Here is a 23,136-nt window from a genome sequence, read left to right as displayed (position 1 = left end):
CCCTCCCTCCCCCCCCAGCAGATAATAGGTCCAAAAGCCAATAGTATGCCTCTTCAGAGGCAAGGATATAAAATTGGCTGGTTTACATCTGTAGTTTGTGAGACTGCTCCATTCCTGGAGCATTGTTTAAAGTACAATGCAAGACACTGGGTCAAAGATAGTTAAGACTAAATCCAGGCCCCTAGCAATGACCGTCAACTGTTTCATGTAAGACTGACATTGTCTGGTCCCATGTAAATAAGCTTCATGTGAACAAGGATCAAATATAAGACTTACTTTATGCTTCCATTTATTAATCAAATATATCTGGAAATACGAATCCCATGAATATTTGCTAGTTAAAATGTAATGTTTTCAGTCTAGCGAAACTGTTAGTCAGAGACAGCAAATTTACTTTTAATGGATAAATTAATGGTATTGGCTGGAGCTCCATTCTAAAAACCCAAATCCTGGATGACTCCATCAGATAGCAAAGGTTGCATATACACACTGAGGCATACACGCAATGAGTAAGTAAGAGCTCCCAGTGAGAAGCGAGAGAGGCACGTGATAAGTTGGAATGGCTAAGAACACAAAATATTACCAGCCACTGTGGAAACAAATTAAGCAGATTTAACTCATGCTACCATTTGTTCTCCTTTGATTCAGGCAAGATATACTATTTTTCTTTACAGAGAATGAAGTTAGATCTACAAAGAAACTTAGCAAAATACATTTGGTAGCTTTGGGGAGATGGGGCTGATCAGTGACTGGTACAGGGTGGAACAGTTTCTCCTCCTTCTGCCTGGGGTTGTTGGGCACTGCCAGAATTTCAGTGATCATATTCTAGAGAACAAGCCTTGGAAATGGGGTAATGGGAATATACCGAGTACTTCTTCCATTACCTGTGCAAACATCCTTATTGAAGCTCATAGCAGAAGGCGTATACAATAACTTTGATGATCAGGCTATATGTCTATCTGTGAAATTTCTCTGTCAGAGGATCAAAGGATTATACTCAACAAAATTGTGAGAGATAACTATTTTCATATCTATATTTAAGAGTACGTGGCAATGCATGCCAGGATTTCTCAGTTTTCATTTATTGTTTTGACATCAGCAAGAAAAAGTGGGTGTCTTACACCACCATATGACAAACAGCAGATGATATTGCATGGTCACTGTGGAAACTGCATTGCTGAAAAAGAGGTGCATATTTGTACTTTTGTAATGAAGATATACCATAGCATTTAAGTGCTCCTATTGTTACTTTGATGCCAAGTTGCCAGAGTTACAAGTAAAAATAAGGTGCAAGAAATATCTGGAATTCTTTTTTTTTAACTGAAGTCATTAGTATAATTCAAATTTTAAAATATGTAATATTCTACATGGAAGAAACAGATTTTCTAGTAAGAAGGTGGCAGTTCACAGTTCTTGATAAAATTGCATTGAAGACAACAGAAAGCACTCACTGCTTTTCACAGGAAAAAGTCGCCTGATCTAGGAAGCACATTCAACAATATATGTATTTTCCTTTATTCAGGATTTACTAGGTACTGATTCGGTGAGGGTCTACAGAGAGGACTACAACTGTAAAAAAGACTGAAAGTGTAGTTACAGACTAGGTTGTCCACTGGACAGCAAAGTTTGGTAACATTGTAATAAAGGTGTGAAACATCAAGAAAACATTCTCTGATGGAGAATATAAACCCCACACCGGCCGAAGAAGTGTTAACAGGTTGCTTTAGACTAAACTAGCCCCGTCCTAATTTACTTGCGACAGTTATTGCAGAGGAGGGGTATCAGCTCACCTGATAGAGGCTGGAAGGAGGTCTGGCTCTCCTTAGCTGGTGCCTTTGTGGAAATCTGGGGTGTGATGGGCTTGGCCAGATTTTCTTAACAGTTAACTACTGCCATTTATGGTTGCAGAGGTATATAGTGTTTCTGTCACTACTTGGGACTGGTCTTTTTGACACATCAGAGTTGTGGCGATCAGTTATGCAGGTCCACTTCAAAGAAGTGAAAAAGCAGATGTAAATAATACACTTGGAATAGTTTGTCTGTGGAGCAGTCTGCTGGGGGGTCTTCAAACAAAAAAACCTGAAAGAGCCCTACATGCCCCACTGGGAACATTGGTGACCAGATTGTGGCATAAGTACCTACAACATTTTTCTTGTTTGTGTCATTCAGTGCTCAGTTACTGCCAAGCCTGCGAGAAATCTGTGCTTTCTGAGACCCGAATGCTTTTGTTCTAAACTTCTTGTTGCACTTGAAGTTCTGTTTCTGGATGTGTCAGAAGCACCTTAGTGGGACTTTTAGGTGCTGGGGCTAACCTCCAGATCCTAACCTTCACAAAACCTTACAGGGATGCACTTAGACTACACTTGTATTAGCTAATCGTGTGTCCTAATAGGGCTGGTTGGAATCAAGCTCTTAATGTCCATACTACACAATTCTCAACGGGTTTTGCTTCAGACGCTGTCCTGTGGACTGAATAGCCAATTTTGGACAGAGCCCATTGGGTGGTTTCTAGGGTCCATCTTCAGCTCTCATTTCATCCAGAAGGAACCCATTCATGTATTTCAAGAATCTTCTGTGATATATAAGTAAGTAAGAGCAATTGGGAGATTTACTTTAAAAAGGCACTCCTGGTATGAACGAAATATATGGATGCACCCTTGAGTATCAAAAAGTGTCTATATCCAAAAGTGAATGAATTATGCTACAAAATGTATGCTGCAAGTTGCTTCTGCCAGATGATGAAGAACTGAATGAAAAGACAGGGCTTGTGTTGCATGTCATGAAGAATTTATCATACTAATAAAATAAAGAATGCTCTATATTCTTTTTTTTTTTTTTTTTTTTTTTTTTTTTTTTTTTTTTCCCCAATAAGCCTTTGTTTTGAAAAAGTTGTTTGGATTTTCTGGACACCTAGAAATATACTCAATGGTCTGCTGAAACCTCTCTCTGCTCTTATAGGAAATAAAGTTGTGCTACAGAAAACTACGAATATAGGAAATGAGCCTTCCATTTTCTAGTACTGCAACTTTTTTTCCACCAGCGAAATTAACTAATAAGTTTATTTAAATTCTACCAAAAATTCTTTATTAGTAGAGATTTTTGTCCCATTATCCTGGTCAGGAATGACTATTCTTTCCCGTGTAAGGAAGTGTTCAGCTATAAATCAAAATGGGAGGAATACTGGACAAGCCATATCCTTATTGCATGGATGAAAGATGGTGAGCGTTTTGCATAATATGTCTTGGGGACAAATCTCTATCAGAGAACAGAGAGACTGGACTTCTGGGGCTCCTCGAATTCAGAACTCACTTGTTTTAATCTACACTGGAAATATTCAGATGTTTTGTGTGGCAACAACAACGAAGCTGTAGAAAGAGATGTCGAAGGTACAAAGTGTCATCTCTTCAAGATGTGAAGGGCATTTCCAGAGATGAATTAAACACAGTTCCTTTGCCCAGAAAATGAAGATTTGAGTTTCCCTGCATATAAATTCCAGTTTCCTTGTGTTCTACAGATACTTATTTGGTGTACAGCCAAGTATTTTGCATATCATTTGAACAAAACAGCTTGCTGGCAGCACACCTGGTCTCCTATCCAAAGACCTAAATGAAGAAAAGATTTGCACACAAGCTGTCAGTTTGGGTCCAAAATCTTAATATTTGAAAGTCTCGGGAACTCAGAAAAAACAATTCTGCCATGTTCCAGCAAGGATTTGAGTAAACTCAAACTTCACTCAAAAGAATCAGCAAGGAGTTCATGGTAGTCATGAACTCTTGCAGCTAGTACCCCATGCTGACTTTTAGTATGAAGGATTCTTCATATCATGTAAAGAACTTGCTATAAATTCTTTGGATTGATTTGGTGGCAGAGCTGTTCTCCAGCCTTCCACAGCATCTTCAGAAAATGAATCTGTGTGAAAAGTGGCTCCACAAGGTTTCAGGCAGGTATTAGCACTATAGAAGGGGGCTTTTATTGTTGGATCACTGCAAATCTATGTAGTTTGGAAAAATTACACCGTTTGGTAATGCAACGTGAGCTTTTCCTATTCATGGAGATTTTTTTTAACTACCTGGTGACCATTAATTCAACATTTCATTTGTCCTTGTTTGGAAGCAGTTAGTGTCTTAGAACCTGTTTGCGAAAACAAACAAGCAAAAAAATGTTACCTCATTTTAACCCTCAATAATGGTGTGGAGAGCTACAGGAGATAAAGAAGTTTAAGGCTTTAACTTGACAAATTATGCACCCACCGCTGTATGTTGAATGTTAAGCAGTAGCTCTGAAAATGGCCTTTCATTAAGGTTGTGTTTTACTTGGTAAATATTTGATTTGTACAGGGAGTAACTCACCATAAATTTCTTTTGCTTTTTATGGGCTATAAGGCTAAATAGCCTTAGCATTAGCAGTTATCTTAAACATGCCTCCAATACCCCAGTCTTGTTTAAGATTTATCTTCCAAGGATGGAAAAGAGCATGCTGGAATGCGGCAGCTAACAAAGATCCGAAGCAAATCCAGGGCAGACCAGGCATTGTATATTTTTAGTGAGTACCACAGGGCGCATAAGAGTGAGATAATAAAACCTAGGGATAGGGGAATTGATCTGAAGTGGAACTATGCACGTAAATTCTATTTAAATCCTTAACTGTTATTTTCAGGCAACTCGCTCAGTCCCTCAAGTCCATTGCACATTACTTTTGAATTTAAGGTCCTTGCAGACATAGCCATGCTCCAATAGTCCAGACCTAGCTTGGCTTTTAGCCTGGTCTCCAGCCACTACTTTCATGTGTCATGTGACTGATGATAACCCTCCTGTTCATAGCCAAGGGGCTAGACCAGAAAGTCCACCAGTCAGATCTTCCTGAGCCTGGGGGAGTTCCAACTCAAATGTTCCACTTTGCATTAGAGTGCTATTCCCACAAGCTATACGCTATGTTATTCTGAGACAGATGCTTTTTTCCCCTGGTTGAACTGTGTCACAGTGCAGGAAACTCCATTGGATCAGAGAGTCCTGAGATGAAGGCTGTTTTACATTAAGCAGTTGATTAATGTGGAGTGCTCTGAGAGTAGGGGCCAATAACTTAGACTGGACTGTATTCAAATCACAAGTCATGGCCAGAGTTATGTGATTTATTATTTTTTTTCAGGACCTGGGGTGTTTCAGGTCATATCCTGATATACAAGGCTTGTTTTTCAAATTCTTGAAATTTACAAATCCTGATTTGTCTCAGTACAAAACTGGTGTTAACATCACTCACAGCCTACATCTACACAAAACAGAGTAATAGGTAGCTATTTGTCAAAGTTTTTAATATAATAGTATTTCAGGTTTGGTGTGCATTGTGCACATTAATGGCAGGTAAATTTGGTCTGGTCACATAGATGACCAGAGGAGAATTTGATTTGAAAATTACTGTAAAGATTTAGAAACATTATTTTTTCACCACTAATGGGGGTTGCAAGTTTTTGCATAAACCAACAGGTTTTTATAAATTGTTATTTACCTACAGAAAACCAGAGATTTCCCTTTTCTAGTCAGGATGGGTTGAGCAGTCCAGCATTTCAGGCTTTACTGATTCTGTTTAAAAGCATCTTTGAAAACCAAAATTTTGGCTTAAGTGAAGTTGCAACATTTGAAAGACCGCAAGAATGACATTTTCTGAAAAATTATGTCATTAGTAACAATCCAGATGTGATTCCTCATGTTACAAGTACTGATAGAGGATATGGAAGTGAGGGAGAAAGAAGCAGTTTGGTTTGTATTCTGTATGATAGGCTTCTCTAGTATGACTGTAGTATGGATATGCTTATGCAACTATCACTGTGTCCTGTTTTAGCTGTAAACACTCTGCTTTTGCTTGTGGACATATTGATCCACTCTGAGTCATTCCTTCTCTGTCAGAGTTGCCAACAGCGATAATTACTCTGAAAACAAACAGAACTGGGATCACGGCTTCCACATTTATTTTATTCTGTGGTTTCTGAGACAGGCAATCAGATATGAAGAGATGTGTACCAGTCCTAGTGGTTTTGATACTAGCTCCGATTCTCCTGGGGGAGGTTAGCTACACATACCACAATGGCACTTGTTACAGCCCAGAGCTGTAACAGGAGCAGGGGAATGGAACCAGGCTGTTGTAAGCAACATGCTTTTATAATTCCTCTTAACTTGATCAGCTTATGAGTCTTGAAACCGATTAAGGGTTTATTTTTTTAGCCTGGCACAACTCTGATTGGAGGATTGTTCCATACCTTTGCTGCTCTAACGGTAACAAACTTCCTTCTGATTTCCAACTTGATGTTATGAAAAGCAAGTTTTGGCTTTTTCAAATTTTCCTCTGCTGTTACCATAATTCTCATATAACTTCAGTAGATCTTTTCTTCCCTGGTATTACATAAAACCCATCAAGTAGAATGTCTATAAAGAGCGCTCAGCTTTTGTTTTGCAAAGGGAAGTGAACCAATCTAGTCTGCGTCTCTAGACATTCTCCCCCATCCCATCACTAATTCTAGCATCAACTTTGTATACATGTTTTAATTAAAACTCAATCAGCCTCAAAAATGGGTTTTTATCCTGGTGCCTTAAGGAGTTGGGTCCCGTTAGTGGTCAGTTGTCCTTGCATATCTCTGCTGTTTCACAAGCTTGCTCTCACCATCCATCATATGCCAAACTCACTGATTATGAAGTCATCCAGAAACTGTTGTGCTCATAGGGAAACTGAGGTACATATGGAACATTATTTCAAGCTCCAGTGCATGCATAACGGTCTTTCATATCCACTGCCAAATAACACATCCAGGGTTTTTTCATTCCACGTAACAAGCATTTTAGTTTTGCAGAAAAAATGTTTGTTAGGATAAAAAAGCAATGGGCTTGGGACCTAGGCTGCTCAATTTCACTCTGAATCTATTCATTTACTTCCAGGCTGCCTGCATGATAGTTTGGTACTCCTACTGCTTTAAGAAAGTCTTCAGATTTTGTCTCACTCCATGAATTACTTTCTCTCGTTACTTATCAACTTACCATTCAGATTCTGTGGTTAGTTTCCTTTAAATAAAATTTTAAAAAGGCAAAGAAAGTATCAATAATGCATCTGAAAATGGGTTTCAAAAAATGGCATCATTTTGACATCCTTGGGGGATACATTTCTAAAATGATCATCAACAGAATATTTGCACTTTACAGCTGCACTGTGTGTGAGTTTTACAATGAAAAGAAAGCAGAAAAGTATCTTTTTATCCTTACACATAAGTAAAAATAGATATCTATTGTATCTGTCAGTAGAAAAAAGTATGTCCATGACCACCATGAAAGAACATGGTCTTTACAAGATATTCTTTTTATCAACAGCTGATCCACTTCATGCAAAAATCTTAAAGGGTCTGGGACAGGAAAGTTAATATTCATCTTCATCTTGAATGAGTCCTTTCAGATTTGCTCCAACATCCTCTGAGTCCAGTAGACTGTCACCTCGTGCACAGCATGTGCACATCTTTGTACTGAAATGAAGGGAGTTCAGTCTGTGCTTCCTTTGCAAAAGTAATTGCACAGTACTACAGCCAAACTTGGGCAGAATATTGGCATTTTATCAAGTTATATTTTCAGCTTAATGAAATTCAGTGAAAAATGCAAGTTGCTGTCTTTGACAGGATGGATGATATTCAAAGTCTATGGAAATCAGAGTTAATGTGAAAGCCTTGACTCCTGATAATGCAGCTAGCTTGGAAATTTGGGCAGAGCAATGTGAAAAGGAGCTATTGCCTGACTTTTTTTTAGTCAGGTTAGCACATAAGTGCTTATGGACTCTGTTCCCATGTTTCATGCATACTTCTGCTACAGCTCCGGATAAATGCAGAAATCCAAAGGAAAGCTGTAAAGTACAGGCTGGCACAGGAAATACTTGTTATTGAAACTGGTGAAAAGGCTGAATCTTATCTGGCTAAAGCACTAACTTTTCAGTTTCTGATTTCTTATTGGAGAGTTGTAAAGGTTTGCCTCAAAACATGAAGCCAAAAGTTCTAGACAATAGCAGTGCTTTATCATTAATATTAGCAATAAACTAATATTCAGGAAGAGAGAAAAATGTAGAGGTGAATGGAGATAATGTTACATCGGTACTGATTTTTTAAAAATCTTGCTATTTCTAGCAACATATACAGAATAAAGCCTTTTTACAGAAACATTGAGTCAGTGGAAGAGGTTCAGAAGGAAAAGGAAGGGGAACGTTTGCAACATATCTAAGGCTAATAATAAGGCGGTCATGTATTTCTCTTTTGCTAAAGAGGGCCCTGAATTTTGGAATTCAACATGAATAGGACAAATACTTGATTAAGGATCTATTCCTGTGGCAGTCAGAATTATGGTAAATTTACAATCTTTTTTCTCCTACTTACAGTTACTTTTCTAGACCAAAGTCACTATATGCAATTAGCAATAGCTCACCTATAGCATAAGTTATCCGATTTGATAAAAGTAGTAAGTTTGTACAAAGAGTAAGCAATTTAGTAGAACAGTTTGTACAGTGTTAATAAGCATACTATATGCATTTATAAAAATACTATTTTAGCTGGGTATGCTCAATATGAACTAATTTCTTATTGCTGCCATTTTGTATTACATGATACTTAACAGAGTGTAGGAGATAAACTCATCACACAGGAATTTTGCTAGTCCAGATCTGAGCATCTATGAGACAGGATACCACTATCTGCTCCCTAAAATGGGAAACTTGTACTAGTTGTTATTTTTCCTGTAGCTTGCTATGAACAGCCAGAATGTTTTTAAATCCATCCCCAAATGCTAGCAACCTCATATACAAAAACATAGGAACTTTTTAAGGGAAAAAAAAAAGCAAAGCCATGCAATTGCACCCTTGGAAAGCAGTAGAATCAAGGATACAGAAATAAAATACTGGGATTAGAACGATGTTCAGTTAAGCCTGGCACACAAACCACAGGCAGTTCTTAAACTTTATGCAATAGGCTTTGGATCAATGCTGTTTATTAATGCTATTGTTATATTCTTCTCAAATTGTCATTGTAAGTAAAGCATGATTCATTGCACAAGGCATTTGAAATGTATTTTTTTTCTGATGAGAATATGCTGCAACAAGTTGGGAGGTTTTTTTGGTTGCGTTTTTTTTTTTTTTTTTAATGTAAAGTCTGCTCTAGTGCTAATAGTAACTCAGACTTCCCAAGTAGACATCTATATTAATTCGACAGAACATTTGTTTTCCAGTTAACTGCTTTGCCAGTGTCTGGGCAGAAAGATTTCATACTCTAATATGAAAAATTGAAATGCAAGCGATCACCTTCAATGTGATCTCAAGATGAGCATTTATTTACATTGATCAGATTATTCATGTGTCAAAATGTTACCTGAAGCTTTACAAAATCACACGTTTTTTTTTGTGTGTAGTGGCCCACAGTAGCAAAACTCATAGGGTGAACTCAGGAGCTCAAAAGTGAGTTTATAAACACTATGAGAGTTAGAGATACTTTCAGTATGGAGAACTAGAATTCATGAATGCAATTTTAATTAACACTTATTTTTTCCAAACCAAAGAGGTAGACTTTTTTTTAATAACAAGGCAATTCTGGCCTGTCTTGCATATATGTGTGGAGGGAGAGAACACAGAAGCTCTTTCTGCAGTGGAAAGACCAAAAGAAATTGGTGATCAGTGAATTTATTCATCTTGTGCAGTGTTTTATAGTTCTGCGGTATGTGGCCAGGACCCTGCTAACAATCTAACAGAGTGTATCAGGTGCTACTGGATTTTCTTTTTTATGTTTTTCTTTTAGAAGCATCAGTAATGCTCCTATATAATGATGCATTCTCCATTCTGCCATTTCAGCTCTGCTCTTCCTGCTATCATTCAGAGTTCACAAATTGCCACCTTAGGTTAAGCATCTGTAAATTACTGACTTTAATTTTCAAAGGTACTGCGGTGAAGACACTCTGGCGTAGTTAAGAATAAATCTGAGAAAGCAGATACTGGAAAATTGCCGCTTGTGAAGCTGTGTTGTATCGCATACTATTACTGTAATTTCTGCAGTGTAGAGGAATAATCTGTTTCAGGGATCAAATGACTACATTCAATAACTTGGTACATCCCAATGTCTCTTAGCCAGTAAACGTTCTCAAGCTTGATACAATTCCTACAACAGTTCCCATTAATCACTGTTGAGGGTGTACTTGTGCATGAGTGTTAATCATGGGAACTGCTGTGAAGTTTTAATTTCACAGGCTTTTTCCACAGGTAAAAGTGGAAAAAGTAGCATTACTCATACAACATATAGGAAGCCAGATAGCTCGAGTGACTAGTAAATTGATTGTGTGTTTGTTTTAGTTCAATTTGGATTTCTTCCTGAGGGAATACTTAAGTATTCTGGAAAGTTATATACTTCATGTGTGAATAGATGGATACTCTATATAAGAGAGTATCTGTCCACAAATACAATAAAATTGAGCCAGTGTACATTAGAACAAACGAATAGGAAGAGGCACCTGAGTTTGCTTGAATTATGTAGCACCCAGTATGTATCAACGTCACATTTGCCAGAACATATGTATTCCTGCATCCAAGCTAAATGAGGAACAAATTCAAACATTCAGGGAGAAGAGAGGAATAGAGGTTTTAGGTAAGCTAGTCCTAAGAATGTAATATTAACATATATTAACATATTTAAATATTACACATGATACATTAATTGAATAGGTACCTACTTAAGCAGTAAGCAACAAGATGGCAAATACACAGAGCAGATGTTTGTAAATCATTGGAGAAATGGGAGATTTTTTCATTTTCTATGCAGCATTAACCTCCTTTTCTAGGTGATCTTAAATGATCAGAATCAGAAAACCTGTCTCCAAACATTTCACATCTTTTAGAAGCAGACAAACAGAGGCTCTCAAAAATTACTGTAAGACCAGACTTTTCCAGGCTTTGGTGCCTTTAATTGTAGATTGAGCCTTGTGCACCTGTCATGGCTTGCTGTCTTCTTCATGTGGAAACTCCGACATGAAAAAGGGTCGAGTAAAGGAAAGGAGTACTAGCATAAACCCAGTCTCCCTTCATCCTCACCCTGTGCACCTCAGGGCGTGCATGTGGACTCTGCATCTGGTGCTTGGTAGAGCACCCAGGTTTACTCATAACTTCTGTCACGCTAATGAAAGTGCAAAGCTTCTCTTTACATATGTAGGAGCCAAATACCTTTTAAAATCTGCAACAAAATACTTGTTTATAAAGAACATTTGATTGACCTGTGGGTCTTGATTTTTTTAAAATAAGTTTTGAAGGGCTGTGAAAAAGAGTAGTCCTCCATTCTGCTACATTTTATATTTTTTGGCACTTCCTGCCCACTGGATGCCTGAAGTTGGAAAAGGCTGTTAACTTTCCCACCAGTTATCTCTTCCTAAAATTCATAACCTTGTAAACAATATATCTAACCATAACAGGCTAGTATTTAGAAGTAAAATTAGATTTTCATCTGTGAAAAATCTACAGCATTGACTGAAGAGTTCTCCTGGCACGTTACGGGAAGGTCCTCTTCTGTGGTACGGGAGGGCCTGCTGAGGCTCTAACACTGCCTTTCAAAGGGCAACATCTAGGGGAGAGCTCTACAGTACCATCTCCAAGTGAACTGAGCTGTGTCCCCATAGCCCTTGGGATGGGGTGGGGTGAAATCTGGGAGTCTCCTTCTAGCCAGCAGGGAGTGCTGAAGGTGGCCATTAAAAACTGCATCTTTTTGGGATACCTGCTGCCCCATGTGCTGTACAGGGGAGCCCTGGGGCCTCACTGAGATCCAAGTTCCAGGAGAGAGCCTACATCCCTAAGAAAGCTGCAAGATAATGCTAAAATAAACTAGGGTATTTAAACATCTTGGTTAAATGTTGAACTTTTAAGTAGTTTGTGAGACCAGTGGTGGATCCCAGTATGTTCTGTGTTTTGTGAGCTGCCAGAATCCAGTCAGAAAAACAGTCTGTTTGTAATTGGGTCTTCTCTGTTTGTACACAATTGGTAAGTACTTGGTGTGGTGTTGTTTCTCTCTGGGATGCAAGAGAATTTTGTTATCATTTTTGTAAAGAGAGATGCAACAAAACTAATAAATGTTTACAGACAACCTTGCACCAGTTAAAATAAACTGCCTTAGCGTTACATCTTTCATTAGATCACTGCAGCTCCTCTGTATACAAGTTCTCAGTCAGGTATTTGTAGGAAACTGAAGATTCACTGTAGAATTAATTTTCTTCACTGTTCCATATAAACATGTAATTGAGAAGTAAGACGAAACCATTATCATGGTCAGATTTCCCTGTGAAACAAGTACTATTTCATCAAAGGAAAAACTGAGAGGGTAATCTATTATTAACCCTGTAAACATATTCTGAAATTATCTCAACAGAACCTAATTGTTAGAGAAGTTGATGACAATCAACTGCCCTCAGAGCAATGTGAACCATTCAGCAAGTATTCATTTCCTTTTAAATCCTAACTTGTTCTGTCTCATGAAGCCCTTGTTCAGGCTGTGGTCTAGACCACCCTTAAAAGCCTGTTATGTTTCACTTGATTTTTTTATTACTTGTATATTTTTGACACAGACACCAAACTTAATTGGATTTTGAGTTTAATTCCATTATGTCAATATCCATCTTTCAAATAATCACTGAGTTGACAGGCATCAATAATTTAGCAAGTATCTGAGAGAAATATTTAGGAGTATGTCAATATTACTCATTGTTAAAAGTCTCTAAAAGTCCCTGAGGGCAGGGTAGATTTGATTCATGTGAAGACTGAGATGAAGACAGTTATGAGTATCACCTAAGCTAATTATGTTTGTTCCAAGAAAATTATACTGTCATTGCATTTCAAGCATTCAGCAACAAAATCATTGTGTTTCTATTTGGGCTATGAAAGCAGGATTACTGCTGCTTCACCATAGTTCCATATCCTGTTTCCAGTGATATCTGGGCTGTTCATATGTCTAATTCTTGGAATTGCTCATTTATGGTGTAAGTGCTGTAACATTCCTGGTAGTAGTAACTGAAAAAAGATTACCAATAGCGTTTTTATCACTATTATAATATGTTGTTTTTCTGGCTAGATTCCTTAAGCGTGTCAGCCTTAGCTTTAATTGAGAAGAACATTAGAAAAATTAGGGTACAGTCTACTGTGTACAACAGTGTGTACAACAAAAATATGAATCAACAGCAAACAAAAATTTCCTCAAGTCAGCATGTACATTAGTTTGGTCTTTTACAGCATTGTGCAAAGAAGATTTGGGACTCAGTGCTGAAAATTATATTGCAGGCTGAGCATACAAAGGCAGTTCAAAGACAGTTCTCCCTCTTTACCACTCCAAGGCAATTCCATTTTGGATTGTAAGTAGATCCATCTTTGGAACAACCTTAGAATCCTGCTGATGCTCACAGTGTATCAAAATAGGACCAAGTTCAAGTGCAACTAAATATATATCAGCTCACTAAAACACAAACATGTTAAGTGATGCCTTAGTGCTTACATTCAAACCTCCCGTGCTTTCATAATTCAGAACATTTGGGAAATCCATAAACAGATAGATTTTCTTTACTCTGTGCTTGTTTCATGTCCATTATTTGTGCAAAACAGTCTCATGTTTCAAGGTCAATAGGTGCCTGTGACAGTATTAGACTCATTACTTTCCCTGTCACCACCACTCTCTCAGACTTTTCCCTCCTCACTGAATGGGATTTTTATGATTCATCAAAAGACAGCAGGTGTGACAGTAATGTGACTTTCCTCCCCACTTGTTTGCCTTCCGTTCTTTATTATTTATCTGCTGCAGATATATAGGTTTTATCTGTTCTGTGACCATCTCCAAATCCCTTGATCTTCTAGCTTTCTATTTGGCTCTCTGTGTTATACAAGCTATGCTTAATCTTGCCTGCCTTTAAAGAAAAAAAAAAAAAACAAACCACAAGGTGTTTTAACTCTCTTTTGTCTCTCTGCCCAGGATGGAACTTTTTCTTCACAAGGACCAATCTAAACAAGTTTGGGCCTCTACAAGCAATTAAAAGTCAAAGGCTTAATGTAAGTCTCATTTTGATTTTGTGTAATTTCTGGATTTACCAGCTATCACTCATCTTTTTTTTTCCTCATATCAGAGCCCTTGAATGTTGAGTAGTATTCTAGGTAGCACTCCATTCAGCTACCGCCTCTCAATTTCAATTAAAACAGCTTTTGACAGCTTTTGACAAAATCTCTAGTATCTCTCAAAAGAAGTACCAAGAAAGTGTCATTTTCCTGGTCTTTGTTATCTTGGCATATGGACACTTAAAAAATTCTATTTGTGGGACACTAATTCAGACCCCACATAACTTTCTTCCTTAGATCTCTGGTCTTGCATATTCTGATCCCTCTTTTCTCCTCAGAGGCTACCCACGGTCTTCAATCTGGATATTTACTTAAGTTTGATAAATCTGACTATTTATCAAAGAGGAATTTGAAGTCTTCTACAGATATACCAAAATTATAAGACCTGGGTGCACTTTCTTTTTTCCCGTTGTACACTTCATATGTATCTCAGGACTGTATCAAAAGTGACATCCTGGCAGGGGGGAGCCATCCTTTCCTTCTCCATTCTGTAAGCCCTGCTTTTTGTGAGAAAGAGGTGTGCGGACTGGGAGGGTGCAACAGTACATGTCAGTCTGCTGCCTGTGCAGACAAATAATGGCAAAGGCCTCTGGGACACATCGCAGAGGTGACCTCCCCAGTGTAGCCCATCGATTAACCTCCTTCCTAGTAGCCTTGTTTTGAAGCATGCTGTGCTGTGCACCAACCACCCATCAGGGAAGCTGCAAATTTGCAATGTTGGTTCTTTGATGGTTAGGTCAGTCAAAATCCTCTGTGGACTCACCTTCCTTTGCCTTCCCTGCTTCGAAACATGCTGCCCACACTTCTGTATGAAAGGCAGAACAAAATGTCTCCAGTCATCCCTGAAGCTTATGAACTATGGAAAGCAACTGCATAAATTTAGAACTATCCAGTTTTAGGAATTGCACTACCTTTTGCCTTTCTTTTTGGCATAGAAACTCACTATAACAGAGAGAACTTCAATTTCCCCCACTTGTACATTTCCAGTGTCAGTGCTGAGACCTAAAACTGTTCAATGTCTGCTCACAGTGTATTCCTTGTTCACTTTTTCTGCTTGTACTGAGTCTTAGGTGTTTGACTCCAACTAGAGAGTAGGTGCCTTGTGCTGAAAAGTCAGTTTATTCTGCCCAGTATCAGAGGGCTATGCATAACAAGAACTATGAAATGTCTTGCTCGGTTTCTTGCTTTAAAGGATTAGTCCCCAGTTTCACATTGTATGCAACAGTACAAGCCTGTAACAAAAAGCACAGAAGGTTGCCTTAGATATAGCTTTGAAAAATAATGAAACCAGTTTGCTTTCAAAATGTGGGGGTTTTTTTGGTTTCAAACTTACCAAACAATAACATTTGAGAAGTTCTAAGAGCTTTCTAACATAAAAAATACTTGAATCTAATCTAGATATTATTACATGCTCTTGTTGAAAATGTCTGTATAGTCTGAGATTACCTTAATTGTTATCTTGTTTATTTTATCAGACATTCCCAAAGCACAGAAGAAGCTTTAGCAGCATTACAGAATGTTTCCACTCATCTGCTTTTTAGAGGTGCTTAGCTTCTGTAGTCATTGTCTTAACTGCCAACAGCTCCACCCAGCACAAGTAGGATCCAGAGTTCGGAAGTGTTGCCTGGAAACTCTCAGATTGTGTACTTAGTCCTCCATGGGAACAAGATGTTACCTTGCCCTTGAGCAGGACTGTGGTTCCTCAGCATTCAGGGGATGATAGTCAGGAGCCCTGACTCACCAGGGCCAGAAACTGCTCAGTCAGGCTGGCCCACAGTGCTTGAAGGAGCTCTTGGAGCATTTGGTTGCTTCTGTGGAAGGCAGCACCTCACTCTGCGCTCCTGTGTTTGAGAGTGACCATTTCACATTCAAAAGTAGCAGGGGCAGAGTATTCAGTCTAAAAGGTGGTATCTTGCTTTTAGATGCTTAAGGTGTAGCAGGGGCTAAATATCAGGGCAGAGAGGGAAAGAAGTTTTTCAGGAGCTAGAGCTATTGCTTGCCCATTATGAGCTTTCATAAATTCCTCTGGCTGGTCAAAAATTTTCTTGCCTGCAGTAACAGCCTAGACTGATCTGAACCTGCAGGAATGTATAGTTTCCAGTGAGGCATTCACAGTGCACATGGATAAAATGAGACTTCCAAAGGACAAAGAAATATGTACTTTTATTAAATGCATAAACACCACTGTCATCTTTGGCATGTGACACCATTCATCAATCAGTTCTAAAGCCATATAGATATTGGTGAGAAGAAACTAATATTTTTTATTTGTTGATGGTGCATTTTTTGCTAGAGCTCCAATAGATATTGCTTCATTCTAAAGATATTTTTACCCACAATAAATTGTTTATATAAGCTTTTTCTTAGAATTTCTTCTCCAACAACCATTTGTTTTCAGAAGTAAACTTTGTAGACTTAAAAAAAACCAACAAAGGAAACAGACCAGAGACACTTGGGTTCTTCAGTCTGTTGATTAGTCGCTCAAGTTCATGCTCAATTGCTATAAGTTGCCTAGGCTATTAAAGGCATGATTGTTAAATATCTGCTGCTCTACTGAAACTACTGAACCAAATCTGGTACTATGCCAATTTATATCAGCAGAGAATTCAGCATAATATCCTCAGATGATTCCTTTAACAGTTTGACTTCCATTTAATCAACACAGAAGAAAAGCAGGACAGTTTAATAAACACATAGAACAGCAATGTTATGAATAAAATAATTCAATTTTGTATTAAAACTCATGTAATTGAGTTATGTCTGTTTACTAGATTTCTGCCAAAAGCCGTCAGGCAGCAGGATGCTTTGCAGTAACACAAGCATAGCAGTTTTAAGTTGTCAAGGAGTTTGATGCAGTTACTCCATGGGGATATTTACATAAATGAATTATGTGAAGCAATTTTTGCTATTAAAAAAATTTCCGAAACTGCAGACAAAACCTATTTCCTCCACTTGCAGATTCATTATTAAAGCTGAAAAGCAATTCAGTCTCCATTTCTTAGCTATTATGATGAATATTTAGGGCAAGGAGAGAATTTTTTTTGATGATACAAAGACAGCTGTGAACAATAAAATTCCATGCTTATATTTATAATGTAGCTTCCTCCCCTGCACGTGTCCTTAATTTGCATCTTGATATAGTCAGGGATAAAGTAACATTGCTGACAGCTTTGTCTTCAAAATCAGACTTTTACAGGAGGGTAAGACAGAAAAGAACCTGGCCAGATTTCCATGGACCCTGCAGCAGTGGGAACACTTTGTGGGGCTCTGTGTTCACAATCACAGAAGCTGTACAAATTACAGTGGATGAGTGGCATTGAGAACACCAGCCTGATATAAAAGCAGATTTCAAGTTCTTGTCCATTTAAATTGGGGCTTACCATATTGAAGCCTTTTGTTCAATGAAGAAGACACACCGCTTTAAATGTTAGGGCTTAGAATCACTGGGGCCCTTGCTCAAGTATGCAATCCCTTGCTCAAAGCCATATCAACACTGAATTCAGACCCAGCTGTTCAGGGTTTTGTCCAGATGGGTCTCAAGGTCTCTCAGGATGGATGTGCCACAGCCTTCCCGGGCAGGAAACCTGCTCCAGCATCCCTCTGATAAAAATGCTTTCCCTGTATTTCGTCAGAACCTTCCCTCCTAATTTTTGACCATTCTTTCTCATCCTCCCTTTATGCATCACTGCAAAGAGTTTTAGGAATTGGCTCCATCTTTTCAGTAGTTTTATCATAGATACTGGAAAATTGCTAGTAGCAAAACAGCCTTCCCTGTTCCAAGCTGAACAAACCCAGTTCCCTCAGCCTCCCCTTGTAACTTGTGCTCCAGCCCCTGACCATCTTGGTGGGACTCCACTTAACTTGCTGCGATTTATCAATGTCTTTTTTGTACAGAGGGATTTCCAAACTCAATGGTATTGCAGCTGTCATCTAACAGGTTCTGAGTAAAGGGGAATGGTCACCTTCCTTGATGAGCTGGCTATGTTCTGCTTAATACAGTCCAACTTGCTGTTAGCTTTACCTGCTGCCAGGGAGCACTGCTGACTCATATTTAGGTTGCTATCTACCAGATTCCCAGGTCCTTTTCAGCAAAGCTGCTAACCACCTGGGCAGTGTCCAGCCTGTAATGATGCAGAGGGTTGGTTCATTTCAGGGAGAGGACTTTGTATTTGAGCTTTTTGAATTGTGTGAATTCTGTGTCTACCTATTTCTGTTGTCAATCTAGGTCCCTCTGAATGGCTGCCTTGTCCTTTAGTGTATCATCTGCTCCAGCAGTCTTGTGTCATCCAAGGTATTGGTGAAGACACGAAGCAGGAGAATTCACAGGTTTCCCTGAGGAAATCCATTTGCAACTGAATTTCCAGTAAAGACCATTAACCACTACCCTCATGGCCCAGGCAGTTTTTCATTGATTCAATCATGCATCCACCCAGAAAATGAGGTTTCATCTTGGATACCATGGAAAATGGTGTCAAAATGGCCTTGCTAAAGCTAGATAGACAGCATACACAGCTGTTCGCTCATCCACACATCTGGCCATTTTATCATAGAAGGAAAACAGCTCCGTAAAGCATAATTTACTCTTGGTAAATCTATATTAACTACTCACAGTCACCTGCTGAGAAGCTTAATTCTTTGACTCCTGACCATCCATGTAAGCATAGGCATTACCGTGTATTTGGAACTAACATTCATTGTAGACCATCTGAGAAGACTTAGTGGTATCAGTGGGCTCTAAAGGAAACAAGATCATCATAGAAGTATAGAATAATTCAGGTTAGACAGAAACACCAGAAATCATCTAGTGCAACCCTTCCCTCCCCTACTAAAGCATGGTCAACCTTAAAGTTAGATCAGGTTTCTCAGGGCTTTGTCCGGATAAATTTTGAACACCTCTAGTGATGAAGATTCCACAATTTTATGGGCAACCCGTTTCAGAGTTCACCCACTCTTTTTATTTTTCGTTTTTCCTTTTTTTTTTTTTCTTATAACAAATTGGAATTTTGCTTGCTGCAACTTGTGATCATTGCCTTTTGTCAATACAGTTTAATATAAAATGGCCAACAGCTAGGTAACAAAAAATGCTGAACACAGGACTGTATCTGAAAGTCAGAGCTTTAGACTCATCTCCTAGAGTTGAAAGTTAGAAGGTCAGCATGAGATCCACACCCCAGGTTCCTCTCACAGCAGGTCTCCATCTTTCAAAGTAGGGGTTACTCTTCAGCATTTTGTAACAGTTTATGGGGCTGAACACTGGGAAGGAATGTGAAAGTCTTGGTTCTCTTTGCATTTTCTGCCTATGGACTTGAAATACACACCTGTGAGAAGACTATTCCAACTGTTAGGCTGTATTAATTCAGAGTTTAATTCTCACCGACTCAGAAGAAAGGAGGCAGCACACCTCTACAGCATAAGGGACAGGACTCTCATTTAGGATGTAAAGTTGAATTTTGATCTCTGTGCCTGGGACTACTTCTGCAGTTATATGAAAAGATCATGTATTCTAGTCTTGTAGCTATGTTTGACTGTTACAATTGATTTTATATCAGTTCCTCTTGGACAAAAAGTAGCATCTTAACTCCCTCAGCCTGGAGTTTGGGCAACAGAATTCTGTACAGTACCTTTCCATTTGACATGACAATATTATAAAAGTATTTTTCATGGTTGTTTGGAAACATTGCTCTTTAAGATAATTTTCTTCCATTAGACATGCAACATTATTTTCATGAAGTGGTTTTATTTCTTTTCTTTCCTCTCTCCTGTTTGGCTTATGTTTGTCATTTTACAAGTCCATCCTGATCACCCTTCCTCTCAAAGAGGGTAGGAATCCTTCTTGTCAGTTTGTCTTAAACAAATCATTGGCCTTTCTGTTTCTGTTCCCAATTCTAGCTATGGATCATCATCTAATATAGCTTTCCTTTGTATTGGAAAATATCTTCCATCTGTCTGAATGGGGAAAAAGGACCTGACAGTCCACACATCTGAACATTTTCTTAATCTTGAATCACTTATCAAGATCCCATAACACTGTCATCTGTCCCAGTCCACATGGGAGTTGACAATTATACAGTATTTAAGATACTTCTAAAAAACTGGCTTCATTTTGCTTGTCTCTGCAACTGAACTGCTTTGTGTAGCAGTCAAATTTTGCTATAAATCTGATCAGAAGTTATATTTTCACCCGTTCAACCCTACTGGAACAAATTTCCCAGACATACTCATTTTTTACTGATGTAATTCTTTTCCCAGTTTTATTACAGACTGTGTCTTTCAGGGCTCAGTTTCACGGTTTGTGAACATCTACTAAAAAATCAGTCAAACCAGATTTGATTTCCTACTTATGCTTGTATATACTTCAGCCCATTTTCTTTGACTGTAACACAGCCATTAAGACTATTGGGTAAGCCCTTCATTCTCCATAGCATTTAGTAAACCGATTGCAGTGCTTGATACGAATTTCTGGACCTTCCACTAGCTAATATTTAAACAAAAAAGTGGAGCCATTACTTACCCTCGACAACCCATAACAAACAGTCGATAGGTCATCCTGACATTGTACACCTTCATTACCAGAGATAAACCGTTCCAGAATATTGTGTGGAGGGTCTGCTTCTATTCTTGACTATTTTACACCAATGGAATTGGCTAGAGATTTTACTATCACTTCTTGTAATCTCTCTTCAGTACATAAAATAGAAGCCGTAATTACTACTGCAGTGGCAGGGGTTATTCCCTAATCTCTGTCCAAATAAAAAGTTCTCCTAGTCTTTTCCTTCAGGGTGCTATTTTTAGCAAACGATTTCGAAATTTAATTTCTAACTGGCTCACCAGCCAAATGATTTAAATGGCATAAATATTTCTTCTTATTTTCTGGGATATTTGACCATTTATCTGTTGCCTAACTTTAAAGTGTTTGCCTTTGTCAAAACTCTTATTTACTTAAATTGTTGGCTGTGCCATACAGCTGTCTCCTCTGGTTTGTGCTGTTTCTAAATTGCATGTTGCAGATTCAACAAAGAATATGCATTGTCTGGCAGAAATTTCACCTTAAAGTAATAGGAACAATGTCACTGCCTAGTACATATTGATATTATGAGGGCTGAGAAATGAAAGATGCATTTTTTTAATCATTTTAGTAATTTTAAAATCTAGTTTTTAAAAAGTAAGGGTCTCACTCTGTTCATTTACACAAAATATAATGCCTTTTATTTTGCAAGCAAACCTGTTAAAGAGGCTCTAAGTTTTCAAATAAAAATTACATGACTCTCATGATCTTTGTCACTCACTTCCCAGTTCTACTAATTGGAGTGTGGCCAGAATTTAGCTCTTGAGTTTCAATTGCATTTGAAACCCAATCATTTCTTTTATGCATATCTAATTTTCTACTGTTAAGAACTGCTATTATTCCTTTTTAGTATTTATCCTGATACACGCCAGCAGAGGCACCAACTGTGCCACCTTTACTTGCTGGTTCAGAGCAATAGGAACTAGTGAGCTTTATGATCAGGAAGTCATTTTCTGACAAAATTCTGTCTTCATTAGTTCTCATTCCATTTTCAGAAAACCTCTCACTGAGTTTGAACTGGGAAAACTAATAATCACATAATGTGTCTGACAGGAAAACACTGTCATGGGTCTATCCCAAGTATAGATGCTACTGAAGTATGTATTTACACATAGTTTTTACAGACGAGGGAATTTTACCTGTGCTACATAAATGAAGAGAATGAGAAGCGATGTCAAATATTTCTCACTCTTCTATTTTGGCTGCTTAAATTCAGACTGAAAACCAGGCAAATATCAGTCTATATGCTGTAATTCTGTAGCCCCCATTGGCTAGCTGGAAGGAGTAGACAGACTGACTGATAGCCGGCCTGATTTCTTTCTTGTTATTTGGTAGCATGTAGTTTGGAGGTGGAATAGCTGTAAATTTTTAAGCTGTAATGTTGAAGAGATTCTTCTAGCACGCACTTACTGGCCATGCTTGCCTACCTTATGCAGGATCAGTGCCTTGGGGAAGCTCAGGACAAATACACTCTACTTTATATTATGGACCAGAGGGAAAAATCTGGATTTATCTTCCAGCTGTATAAACTTCTAGAAGTGGAAACAGGAAAAGAGCTTTTGGTACCTCGGTACCTATTCTTCTCTCTGTTTGTAGAATTCCCTAAGCTGAGTATTAGGGAAAAATAGAGAAGAGCAAGGTGGAATCAGATAGAGCAGGCTTCTTCAGCTCCTTTTGTACTGTAGCCCCACTGTCTCCAAGATAGTAGAAAAGCTAGGGTTTTATAAACTCTCATCCATAGCAGAAGGATCCCTTCCAACAATCTACTTGGTATTTCTGTGATGAGGCCAAGAGAGAGACTGTGAACAGCATTGCACAAAATTCTCATGATACTTAGAGGAAAGCTCTCACTGTTGTATCGTGCGTAAACAGTACAATCTCCTGGATGCCCTGGTAATTAACTGGTCTCAGAAACTGGTCAAAGACTAAAGTAGAACTGCAGAAACAAGCAGTTTACTGCTGGGGCATGAACGATGTAGAGAACTGGCCATTACAAGAATGGTTTTCCCAGAAAGCATTTCTTCCTAGACCAGTTCAGGGTCTCTGCTCCAGCACTTTTCAATTGTTTGTGCCTGCTCACACAGCCATGGCTGAAATAACTATATTTCTTCACTCTTTCCTGAAACAAATGTCATTTCTCATATATATACAAGATTCCACTTTAGCTACAGCGACTTGCAGAATTTAACCGCGATTCTGGGCTGATTTGCTTTGCATGTATTCCTTAAAAAAAATAAAGTAGAGGGAGAATATAACCTAGCAATTTATTCAGTTAGTTCAGTCAATGACAATATGATATCTGAGCAAACATGTAAGTGCTTCCTGCCTTCCCTGCCTCTGTGTGATAGTTGTCCAGCTCTGCTGTAAGTAATCACCCTCAAAATGCTGCTCAAATTGATGTGACAAACTTCAGCTTGTGGTCAGCCACAGCAGTGGCTTGT

The sequence above is a fragment of the Charadrius vociferus genome, unplaced genomic scaffold, assembly GCF_000708025.1.
Source record: "Charadrius vociferus isolate BGI_N301 unplaced genomic scaffold, ASM70802v2 scaffold59, whole genome shotgun sequence".
NCBI lineage: Eukaryota > Metazoa > Chordata > Aves > Charadriiformes > Charadriidae > Charadrius > Charadrius vociferus.
This window is presented reverse-complemented; position numbering follows the sequence as displayed.